The sequence below is a fragment of the Adiantum capillus-veneris genome, chromosome 8 (genome assembly GCF_014529385.1).
Source record: "Adiantum capillus-veneris isolate H3 chromosome 8, ASM1452938v2, whole genome shotgun sequence".
NCBI classification, from domain to species: domain Eukaryota; kingdom Viridiplantae; phylum Streptophyta; class Polypodiopsida; order Polypodiales; family Pteridaceae; genus Adiantum; species Adiantum capillus-veneris.
Genome location: NC_140938.1, coordinates 136,183,410 through 136,196,675, shown reverse-complemented (window position 1 = coordinate 136,196,675; position 13,266 = coordinate 136,183,410). Strand labels below are relative to the sequence as shown.

At 42.1% G+C, this 13,266-nt stretch overlaps 1 pseudogene; it reads left to right on the top strand.

The window, feature by feature from the left end:
- Positions 1 to 11,428: 11,428 nt before the first annotated feature.
- On the top strand, positions 11,429 to 12,887 carry LOC147453015 (uncharacterized; annotated as a pseudogene).
- Positions 12,888 to 13,266: the final 379 nt, after the last annotated feature.

Below are 13,266 nucleotides of genomic sequence, written 5' to 3'. Positions count from 1 at the left end.
AAGACAGAAGATACTAGCAAAGTGTGGCAAGAAGTATAGGCTTTAATGCAAAAGGAAGGTGAGCGAGTAGATGCGTACATACGAAAGTTTTCTTTGGCATGGGAGAGGATGTGCAAGGCCTTAGCACCACAAGTACCCCCGCCTGACATGATGAAGAAGGACATGTTCTTGGATGGTCTTTGAGAGAATATACATTGGAGAGTGGAGCTAAAGAAGCCTAGGACATATGAAGATGCACTAGAGGTGGCAAGGACAAAGAGTGGAAGCTGGGAAAAATGAGCCAGTTAGGGGTAGAGTCTTTGCCCATGAGGTCTGAATTTCAGCCTATGGACTCTTTACAAGGTCGCATGCCAGGGGTTCATCATGAACCAGTGGTTTCTATTACTCGTCAGGTTATGCCAGCAGTGGTCACTACAACATTGCAAGATGATGGGCTAAGGCAAGACATGAGGCAAGTGGTAGATTTAATGAAGAATATAAGCCTAAACATGCTAGGTCAAGTGGAAAATGATCGCAGTTGAGGGAGGTTTGCAAATCAGCCAAGCGGTGAAGAAAGACCTAGGAATGGTGTTGGACAAAGCAATGGTAGGTTTTGGAGGCAGACGCCCACATGTCATAATTGCAGAGAGTTGGGCCACATCAGCCCACAATGTGATAAGCCACCAAGTATGGGGGGAGACATGTATCCATTTCCAAGACAGGTGCTAACTAGGTCAAATGATCATGGCATTGAAATTAAGAGAGAGGAAGGAACCAGTGGATTAACCCAGGAGGAAAAGGGAAAGACAAAAGTGTTAAGTGTAGTCACCTTGGAGAAGGCATCAAAGCTAGAGGATACATTAGTGATTCCTATTGGGAAGAGGACCACAGAGGACAAGGAAGGAAGAAGTGCCCCAGGTCCTAGCAAGAAGAAGGGAAAGAGCCATGAAGGCGAGAATGTCAAGGCCAAGAGGAAAAGGAGGGCTCGTCACAAGTTCCATGTTTCAGATTTTCCACTAGGGGATGGGCAATTAAGCTATGACTTGAAAGAGGACCTGACAAGCAGGAAGGCAGATGTTACTTTTGGGCAACTTATAGAGATGGTGTCTAAGCTAAAGCGATTGTGGAAGAGGATGGTTAACCCAACGGAGAAAGAGCTAGAGAGAGGTTCAGTAAAGGTGTTGGCGATGGATGAGCTACCAGACATTTGCCCAATAGTAGATGTGTGGCACAAAAGAAAAAATTTGGGACAAGGTTATGTGGATGGTGGAGCCAAAATATGTGTCATAACAAACTCATGCGTTGAGAAGATGTGTCTTACAGTGACTGGGGTGTCAGGTTTCCGAATTAGATTAGCAAACCATCAAAAAGTAAAATGTTTGGGTGTTGTAAAGAGCTTAGAAGTGGAGGCGTATGATACAAAGGATGTGGTTGATTTTCATGTGATGCCAGAGGGGTTGGGAGCATATCCTATTATATTGGGTAGACCATGGTTACGTGCAGTGGGAGTTGTTCAAGATTGGCGACGTGGTACGATTAGCCTCTATGGAAAGACAGGTTCCAAGAAGCTATATAATATGGACACGAGGAAACAATTGGAGGAGCTTTATGAAGATGAAGATGAGTCTAGTGATGAAGACTATTCCACAGTGTCTGACGAGGACAGTGATAGTACTAGCAGCAGTGACGAGGACGCTGATGTTGCATTTCTTTTGATGGTGGACAAAGAAATCTAGGAGTCTGGTTTAGTCGCATTTGCGAATGAATTTGAAGATGAAAGTGAAGGGCCTTATGAAGTGATTGAAGGGCTGATGCAAACCAAGGTTGAATTGTCAAAGAAGCAGGAATTGATGACACGAATGATCAGTAGAGACCTCTCAGCTATGGAGAAGGAGATATATTTGCACATGCTGGCTAGTTTTCCTGATTTGTTCATTACTTCATATGAAGAGATCAGAGGGTTCAAGGGAGAAGAGATGCATATAGAGCTGAAAGAAGGTGCTAAGCCTGTGCAACAAAGGCTAAGAAGGATGGGTCAAGAGCAAATGAAAGCCTTGCGGGAAGAGGTGGACAAGTTATTGAAGGCAGGGTTCATAGTCCTAGTGGAAACCACAGAATGGGTGAGTCCAGTAGTAGTCAGTCCAAAGAAGGATGGGAAGTGGAGGATTTGTGTAGATTTTAAACCCTTAAACGTAGCCACTCAGAAGAACCCATATCCTCTTCCATTCATTGATCAGATCTTGGATTCAGTGGCTAGCTATGAGAGGTACAGTGTGTGTGATGGTTTTTCAGGCTATTTTCAATTGAAGATTGCTCTTAAATACCGAACAAAGACAACTTTCATTACGCCATGGGGTTGCTATTGCTATACGGTATTGCCATTTGGGTTGTCAAATGGACCATCATTTTATCAAGAGAGAGAAAATTGGGTATTGGAACCATTCATTGGTAGTTGTGTTAAAGCTTTTATGGACGACTTCTATGTCTACAGCAATAGGGCTGAGCACCATGAGAAGCTGCAGATGGTATTGGCTCGATATGATGAATGTGGAGGACAACTAAATCCCAAGAAATGTCATCTAGCACAGCCAAGGGTGAAGTTATTAGGCCATATGGTGTCATAAAATGGCATTGAGGCTGATCCAGATAAGGTTAAGTCTATTATTCTTCGTCCATCACCTACGAGTACGAAGCAATTGGCAACCTTTATACACAAAGTAAAGTACATGCCGCGGTTTATTCCATTGTCTTCACAACTCCTTTATCCATTACAACAAGTGGCAAAGCATGACCCATTGCAATGGGATGACAAGTGTGAAGAAGTGAAAGAGGTGTTAGGGGGGTTGTCAGCCATGCAGGCTCTTGATTGAGAGCAAGTGTTTTATGTAAATCCATCAATAGGGGATGATGCCATTGGAGCCATGCTAATGCAAAAGGGGAAGGGTAGCTATTATATGAGGCCAGTGTATTGTGCAAGCCCAGTGAAGTTGTTAGCAGAGAGAAAATTCTCGAAAGTAGAGCTAGTGATGGCTAGTGTAATATTTGCTTGTTGACGATTTCGTCATTACTTGCTACCACGACCTTTTTTTTTCTTGACGAGGTATGCCTTTTTGCCATAGTTAATTAATGGCACTAACATGTCAAATGTGGTCAAGAAATGGGTAATTGAGCTGCAAGAGTTTGAGTTCTCTTTTTTAGTGGAAGACAGCACAAGAGCTACCCTAGCTGATTTGTTGACTTACAAGGAGAATCACCTTCTTGTTAAGGAAGAGGTGGTGATAAAGGTAGTTGAAGAAGTGCCATAGATCAGCAATGCACATGTGTTTTTGATGGCTCTTACAGAAAGAGCCATGATGCGGCTTCAGGGGGTATATCACTTTATGATCCCGAGGGGAAGCTAGTATGCAAGAGAGGGTTCAAATTGGATGCTCATAGTAACAATGAGGCTGAATATGCTACATTGGAAGCCGGATTGCACATTTTTTTGAAGCATGGGGCTAGAAGGTTGAGCATAAAAGGTGATGCCTTGTTAGTCGTGACGCAAGTGTTGGGTGTGTGGAAGAGCAAGAACACCTCATTGAAGGAAATGTGTTTCAGAATTAAAGGCCTGTTAAAAAAGTTTGAAGCATGGAGCATCAAACACATTCAACGTGCTCTAAATGGAGAGGCACATGAAGCAGCTCAAAGCATGATTGGGGAGCTATTTGTGTTGAGGACCCATTTACCTCTTTATCACGGCCGAGAAAGTTTGGCTCAAGAAGACGAGTTTTTCTTAGCAGGAATCATTCCAAAAGAAATTCAGAAGTCTAAGAAGTATGGTTTTGTGCGTAGAGCATACAGGTACAAATTGATTGGTGATTTCTTGTACATGAAAGGAGATGATCTCATGTTGAGACGTGTACCTTGGCGGGAGGAGCTTTATAGAGTGTTGGAAGAGAATCATGAAGGTGCATGTGGCGGACATTTTGCTCTAAAAATCACCTTGCATAAGATCTTGCAAGAGGGGTATGTATGGCCTAGTTTGCACAAGGATGTTCACCATTGGTGTAGGTCTTGCAATAGGTGTCAAGCATTTGGGAAGAGAGTGTTGAAGCAAGAGCTACGAAAAACCATTATGGCGTTTGATGTGTTTGAAAAGTGGGGGATTGATGCAATCTGCCCGTTACCTATCACAAGCAAGGGCAAAAGCTATATTTTGACTACAGTGGACTATCTCTCTAGATGGGCAGAGGCTATAGCAGTAAAACAAATCACTGCAAAGGATGTGGCAAAATTTGTGTATGATGAAATATGTTGTAGGTTTGGGGTGCCACTGCAGGAGCTACTTTCGGATAAGGGGCCAGGCTTTCGAGCTAAACTGCTAGACTTTTTATGCGCAAAGATGAAGATTAGGCATCAGCATACCACTCCTTATTATCTGCAGTGTAATGGATTAAATAAAAGATTCAATGGTGAGTTGGTACAAATTCTTTCAAAAGTGACAGAGCACCAAGGAAAGAATTGGGATTTGGAATTGCCTCGTGCATTATGGGCTTACCGTACTTCGGTGAAGAGAGGTACAGGGTTTACTCCATTTCACTTGGTATATGGATAGGAAGCACTATTGCATGTGGAAGTAGAGTTGCCTGTAGTAAAGATGCTAGAGAAGTTTCTTGGGCTGCCTAGTGATGCATTCAAAGAGAGGCTCTTACAGTTACAAGAGGTTCAGCTGGATAGGATGAGTGCATTGGAACATTATGGGCAAATGCAAGACAAGGCTTTAGCAAAGATAAATGAAAAGGTCAAAAGTAAGGGTATCAAAAAGCATGATTTGGTTTTGCGATACAACAGTAAGCTGGACAACACCTTCCAAAAGAAGTTTCAAATTAAGTGGGAAGGCCCTTTCAAGGTAGTGGACTGTTTTCCAAATGGTACATATCAGTTGACTAACCTGGATGGAATTCTACATAAGTCAAGGGTAAATGGATGGCGTCTTAAATTGTATCATTTCAGGTTAATGATGGTGGAGCAAGATGAGCTGTCTGTAGAACAAGTAATGTCTGTGAGGGATGAGGAGACCTGTGATGAGGCGAGTCTCGTATCTCTTTTTGCTGCTGCTGATCATGAATGATCTAGCAGGCTAGAGGATGGGCAAATTATGTCAGGAGTTTTTTGGAGTAAGGGATTGCGCATATGTACATACCCATGCATGGTGCATCAAATAAAGGATTGCCCATTTTCCAGAGCCAGGTGGTTACGTGGGGCCCACATGTATAGGTAGGACAGGGTGTACAGAGTGCATCGATTTTCCGACTATTACCAGTACCAATGTGTTTTTTCTATAATAATGAGGAGTTGTTAGCACGTAAAACTTCTCGAGGAAGCTATCCGTGGGCCGACGACATGAGGTAAGCAGGTGCGTCAAATGGCATCTAGTGGAGTCAGGAGGTCGAATGGGGTCAATACTTGCACGTGGATAAGTACGGACACAACGTGGATGTTTTCTTGTGATAATTATGCAGAAAGGTCATCATGAGGACCATATTTTGGGGCCACTTCACGTGGTGGCGGGATGTATTATTGGAAAAAGTTGAGTGCCAGGTGTGCGAAGGATGCAGTAGGGTGACAACTATGCACTGGGAGGTCAGTTTTTGGCCTGTTCGGGGTCCGTTGGAGGTCAACTAAAAGGCCAAGGGTGCCCAAGTAATAAATCTAAGTGTGGGAACTGAAAATACTGAGAGAAGACCAGAAATAACGTGGAGAGAAGAGAAGGAACAGCCGCAACTGTGTTTTTTGCTGTTTTTGGAGCCTCTTTTGGCCATAAACTGCTCATCCGAGGTCGGATTTGAGCATTTTGACATTGTAGACTGGGGTTTTGGTCCAATCCGGACACAATGGTGATGTCCATTTTTCCAAATTTATCACTATTTTTCTAATCTTTTGGCTGTGTAAGTTTCTCCTATGAGCGAAGCTTCTTCTCCAATTTGTGATTGTATCTGGCATATTTTACCCATATTGTGTGAGCTATTTGCTCCATTGGTGTTGGCCCAAGCTCTATTGAATCTAAAAATAAGAAATTCTCCTCTTTTGAGCTGAGTTTTTTGGGTGTGTGTGCGTGAGTGTCTCTCTTTGTGGAGAGGGTAAATGGGTAGTCTCTCTTCTCTCACTCCATCGGTGTGTTCCCTGTCTCGGCCAGGTGGGTTGTATAAGCTAAGTGGTGCCCCATAGTGTGTGTGTGTGTGTGTGTATCATCTCAAGAGTGTGTGTCGGGTCATTATAGAGGCGTTGGGTGTGTTTCCATCCTGCCCACATCGTTAAGAGTAGATAAGGTTTAGGCAGATTAGAGTGGTTGGATAAGACACCATTCCAACACCCTCTTTGGCGGTTGAGATTACTCTTGCATCCATTGTTATTTGCATTTAGGAGTTGGATTATGTAGGTACTTGCATTACCATATGTGGTTGCATGCCATATGTTGACATGTTTGATGTGATTTTACAGGCATAGGTACACAAGAGCGGGAGTGGTAAAGTGCCCCAAAAGGCCAATATTTTCATTATTGCAAAAAATGTATATGTCCGGCATTCCCGAGGCCTACAATAGATGGCTCTAAACCACTAGTGTTTAGTTGAGTTAGCTTGAGCTTTTACATAGCTTGCTACTCGTGAATCGGACCACTTTGGTTTGGCAAGCAATACCCGACGAGAATCTCCCTCTTAGGTTCGTTGGGCAAAAGCCTCTAGCCTCCGGAGGGGTGCTTTCTTGATACGGCACGTGCGTTAAAATCAATTTCTTCCGATGAACAAAGTGGTGGATTGATGTATTAGACCATGCAAACTCAAAATTCAGGCATCCTACATGCTTCATAGCATTGCAGGACCTGCCAGGTGAACTACACTGCTCTCGGGTTTGAAAATCGAGAGTAACATGTCGATTTGCTGACCTGGTAGGAGGAGGAAAATTCGTCTTGCAATTCTGAGCATGTAGCTCTGTTCAACAGGTCAAGGAGATTCTATGATATCAATCTGAGCTCATTTTGAGCTGTTGATTTACTGATGTCGATTTGCTAACCAGAGCATTATTTGGTCTGTAAAAAAGCCTGTTGGACCTAAAACTGAAATTTTTCATTTCTCTAGTCTGGAAATCGACACACCATTGTGGATTTCGAGCTCTAGTAGGAAGAGGAAAATTCAATTTGAAAATATGAGCATAGGGCTATGATCAGCAGATCAAGGACAAGCTCTGATACAAATCTTGGCCATTTTGGAGCTATCGATTTCCAATCCAGAGAGCAAATATTGATGTATTGAGCATATCAGGCTACGCAGGTTGAACCAAATGGTTCCTTGACCTCATATATTCCCTTGGCTTGAAAAAATACAAAAACATGCCAAATTGTGAGGATTGAATCTGTGACAACAGACTTTTTGCTCCTTTTTTGGAAACTGTCAAATTTGCATGTCATATGATATATGATGCATACCTAGCATGTTATTAATGTCCTAGGATATGTTTTGAAGCTAGGAATCACTCCAAACAATATGGTACATATTGACATATTTTGCAGAAAATAGCAAAAACTTGCACTTTCACTAAAATTGGCTAACTATTGCTCAGGAACTCCGATCTAGAAAGCTACAAGTCTTTATCATGTTGTATTTTACACATAGGACATAAACAACATCATTAGAGCATGAAAAATACATTTTTGGTGTAGGATAAGTGCATAAAGTGGACCTCCCAAGCATTGTATTGCATATGCTTCCAAAACTTCTAAAAATAGCAAAAACGTCAAAAATTGCAACCACCATACATAGCAAGATGTCTATTAGAGACTTTGCTAAACAACCAACCATGGGATGTAATCCATTCCAAGACATGCATGACAATGCCAAACCATATGCACATGCATCAAGCACTGAATATAATGTCAATTTGATGTTTGTAGACATTAATGCTTTTGGTGCTAAGATCTATCGTGATCCAGTGAGAATAGGAACTTAATCAAGGTCGTAGACCATCCAGCTCCGACGTACACAAATTTTTTGGTTTGCAACCAAGGTGATTGCTATGTGGAAAAGGATGGAGCAAAGTATGTCATCACATGGGATCCAAAGAATGCGGACGAGTTGGGAAGCATCATTCCAATCGTACATGCAACAAGGGACGAACCAACTTGGATACGAGAAAGGCGAGGTATGTTTTCATCTCATTTGAATTCTAAATCACCTGGAAATGAAAATTTTGTGCATGAAATTGAGTGCAAAGGAACTATTCAAGTTTGTAGACTAAAAACATTTGATCGACAAAAGGTGTTGTACAAAGATGTAGAACAAAATTTCTATACAACCCTTGAAAGTGCACACATAGAATATCCACTAGAAAACACCTTGTATGTCTGTAGGGGATTGCTAGATCAGTCATATCAATACTATGACTCTAAAGGAAAAGAGTATGTTAGGCTCAGTCCAAATGACCTTAGAGACTTTTCTTCAATTCCATGACAATGGAATGTTCTATGGAGCAACTAGTGCACCAAAAATGGGAGATTTCATGGAAACCAAGCCTTCAAAGCTTGAACCACCTATAGTTGAGCATACCCATATGCTTGACATGAGAGTAATGAATGTTGTAGAAAGCGATGGCATTAAGGCTACAAGAGAGCTAACAAATCCACGTGACGGGAGAGTAGATCTTCCCAACACAAGCGTTCGAGACGAGCGGAGACACGAGGATGAGTACGCTTGGAGAGTGAGACCTTCACAACTACAAAAGTTGGTGAAGAAGTATGATGGATCCATAGATCCACATGACCATGTCGCCTCTTTTAGGCAAGTTTTCAGAGCGGAATGAGTTTCAGACTCTCATACACAAATAGAGGGATTTGGATTAACTCTCGAGGGAAAAGAACTATCTTGGTTTCAGACTTTAAGGTCGGGAATGAAAACAATTTTCCAAAGCTTGGAAACTAACTTTATTCCAGCGTTTTTCAAGATGGGTCCAAAACATAGCACAATCACACACATTAACGCCTTTAAGCAAAAAGAGAATGAGTCGGTCAGGGACTGTGTGAATAGACTGAAGCAATATGTTTTGAGATGCCCACATGATGAGAAGCCTAACCAAAAGAGATTGATTTCAATCTTTTTAGCCGGCTTGCGGAACAGAACGCTACATGCTCATTTATATGTAAAAAGACATAAACAATTCAATGAGTGTTGCATAGATGCAATGGACTTTGAGGATAACATGGTATATATGCAGCGACTCAAGCCAAGAGGATGAGCCTAGTCGTCAACAAGAGTCGATTAGGGATCTAGCTTTAAGAGCCACCACTATAGATCTCAACCTACAGCAGATTGCCAACATTGTTGTGAGGAGGATAGGACAATTGTATCATCCGACTACACAAGAGTCAAGGGATGTACCTACAAAGAATTGGTGTGATCTATGTCAGTGGAATTTCACCCACAAGACACAAGATTTCTACGACATTATGAGAATGTTGCAAGAACAAGATTTGCTAAGTTTTTCATAGCAACATAGGGCAGAAGTGATGAATGGTGAGAGGTCTTTTGTGCCATTACATCTGACCAACAATACGAGCTGAGCCTCTACTACATCTTTTATGTATGCGAGCACAAATAGAGTCATGTCAGGGATTGAGTCGAGAACTTTTCAGCCTTACCTTGGTAAGGAGGATCCATCGCTAACGGAACCATCTTACGAGAACCCTTTGATAGAATATTTTCACACACAAGTCAAAATATTGTTGAGTATGGCAAATAAGGGAAAATTAGGAAATGCTCATAAAACAATGAAACTGATAGAAATGGGTCCTTGCATGGAATGTGGAGGAGACCATTGGATGAAGGACTGCCCTCATAGGCAATTTCCAATGACACTACCTACGGATGCAAAAGCGCAAATTGGTCCTTGTCTAGAATGTGGAGAATCCCATTGGAGGAAAGACTGCCCGTATAGAGATCCGATAGTGATCACAAACCTAGGGAGGCCAACATACCATATCCGCCTATTGAGAGGTATTGTGAAGGATGTTCGGAGGAGCACATTCCAAGGGATTGCGTATTAAGACCAAGAGACGACAAAGGGATTTAAGGCAAAATATCATTGCTATACGTTGACGTTATACCTTCCCCAAATACGTCGGAAGTCCGGAAAGAGATAATTCCTTTGCGAGTGGTCACAGGCACTCAAGCAAAGAAGAATGCACAGGAAGATATTGATGAAGGGATGAAAAGACCAAGAGGATGTTCCATCCTCGAGTAGACAGAAGTGGAAACGACCAAAAAGTAGACGAGGCAATAAGTCTACTAAAAAGAAGAGTTCCAAGGAAGGTAACTCTATTCCAAAGGAGCTTGAAGGAGTGCTAAAGCCTAAAAAAAAAGATGCTCCACAACAAGCATCAGATTCTGAGAAGGACTCGGGAGGATCCATGCTTGTCGAGAAGGTGAACGAGGTTTTAGATGAAGCTCTCAAGGCTTATAATAGCAGGATCACAACTCTTACTGAGTTACCAGAGAAGTTGAAAGCGTATCCAAATCCCCGAGAGGAAAATATTGGACTGGTAGTCCATCAACAGTTGATTAGGGATACACAAACTCTTTTTCAGGGGGCACCACCAGCTTATCAAAGACGACCAATTGCGCAAAAGAGAAGCTTGGAAACGATACCTGAAGTCACTTCAAGCATGGAAAAGGGAAGTGAGCCATATGTTATTCCACCTTTGGAAGATGTGCATACAGCTAAATCACCAGTAAACTGAGACTCAGAAGCTAGCAACTACGGTTGACTTTGGGGAGGAAATACCTGAAATGGAGGAAAATTTGGTAAATGAGATGTTGGAAGCGGTGCAAAAGCAAGTTGACAAGCAAGATGTCTCTCCTAATTTACCACCTTCTCTATTGTTGATTTCAATAGTCAACAGGCCAATGAAGCGGATAATTCATATCTGCCAAAGGATGAGCAAGCTTCGGTTTCAACACCAAGTAAGCAAACCCTCAGGACAATTCCATCGTATATAGGTGAATATGAGATTCATTCCCAAGTCATGCAAGTGCCATCGATGAGGAAGTTTCCTCCTAAACAGAGAGATACATTAAACTTGCAAGCATTGTTGTCAGCACCTGTATACCCTTCCGCTGATGGACCTGCTAAAGGTTAAACCAGAACTTTGGGAAAAGGTAGCTGCTTTTATGAGTAGGCAAGAAAAAAAAAAAAGGTCCTTGGGACTGAAAGACCTTTTGACGAGCACTCTAACGTGCATACAAAGCCTACTCCTATACCTATCAACAATGTGGGAAAATATGAGGGCGATGATGGAAATACTACACTGCTAGTGCAGATTAATAAAGTGAAATCCATAGTTATTCTAGATAGCGGGGCAGGGATTAGTATAGCAACGAAAGTGATATGGAAATCATAGAGAGCAATTTTGGGAAGACCTTTCATGAGGCAATTCAAGATGATTCAGGATTGGGGCTACAAGTATTTGTACCTCCATCAAGAGAGTGCGCTCACGAGGATCAATCTTAAGAACCATAACTATAGAGACGTCTCTAAATCACCAGTAGAAGAGTTTGAATCGGGTTATTCAGAGGACTCAAAGGATTCCATGTTAGAGGATAGAGTATACCTATGGATATGTGGTGCGTCTTGCAAGAGCTTTCACCTTAACGGATCTGAGTGTGATAGATGCTCAAAAGATGACATGTATACGCCATTACCCTTTCATGAGAACCAATTAGATCCCCAAGAATGGATCCATGCCTTAGCCACCTTGGATGTCTGCACTTTGCCAAATCCAACTCAATTTTGTGACATTGATGGCTATGACATTGTCCCCATACGAATGATGAAAGTCTATATCGATCCTAATGATACAGGCTCTGACAATGGTAGCTCTATTGAGGACTCCTATGAAATGGAAAAAGTTCCCAACCAAAGTATGATTCCTGTGATGCAAGAGAGATGGAATGTTTCTTTGCACAATAACGCTAAAGAGAGGCACAAGATCTCTCTGTACTTTTACGAGTATGAGTATGAAAAGGAAAACTTTTACCAAGTTGTTAAAAAGGAACGCCAAGGCATCAATCCACCAAGCATAGTGCATACTTTACCTCGATTTAATTGTGGGAATGGAAAGCTAACTCTTTTGGACGACTACGGCAATGAATATGAGATCGTACAACTTGCTAAGAGTGTTGAGCAGTCTGGGAAGGGGGGAGCTCCTTCTTCTATGTCTCTTCCAAGAGAATCACTCGGTGTTCCACCAGGTTGACCAGTCAAAGACCAGCGGGCAAAGGCCAGAGCCATTGATAATGCCCATGCACAAATGATGCCTATCATAAAGGTGATAGAAGAAAGAACAAATCAGACTATGAAACGCTCACACATAAAGATTACTCTTGTGTCTGAAAAGACGATTGTGTTTGTGTCTACAAATATAGATCCTAAAAGGAATCAGAGCTTAGTGTTATATGAAGTTTGGGAAGCGTTGGGTAAGCCGACTCCAACTCCTCTAGAGCCAGAAGAGAAAGAATGCATAGGGTCTGTAATCTTAAAAGAATACAACTACAACCCATGTATTGCACTTTTCATGTCACTAACCCTGGTCAGACAGTGGAAGATGCCACTTTGGGATGGTATTGGATGTGTCGAATAGATTACCACGAGGATAAAAAGGACAATGAATACACCGTAAAGGTAAATTCTGTAAGCCTTATAGGAAAAAAAGACACAAAGCAGCCCACGTCTATTCAAGAATTCTAATCTATTCGGGATGCTTCGTCAATAGCCATGACAACTCCCAAGGAGAAAGTACAACCACAAAGAAAGAAGATCACATTCAAGGAGCATGTTACGACAGTGATGACGATCACAAACGAAGACCTCTCCAAGCATGCTAGCTTTGAGGTGGAGAAAACTTGTCGGCCAACATAAGAACGAGGAAGGGTGGAGTCTACATCTTCCTCGCATGCTCCAAACTATGATGAAAAAGGCAAAGTGTACCTCAAGTGCAACATCACCTCATTAAGGAGTCATTCATAAGTTCTTCATCAGCAACCAAAGACTCATCTGCGAAGGAGTCTCTTCAAAAGCGACAAAGTAAAGTCTATCCCGCGAAGTATCCATCATCAAGAGCCCAACAAAGATGTCGACCACGACAAGTCTTAGTGCCAAAACACATGTTGGAAGCACAAAGACTATGCAAGGGTGGTGAGCACAAGTGGGTAGAACGCCAAGAAACAAAAAGTGCTCATTCGAGCAGATGGATTTCTACTAAGA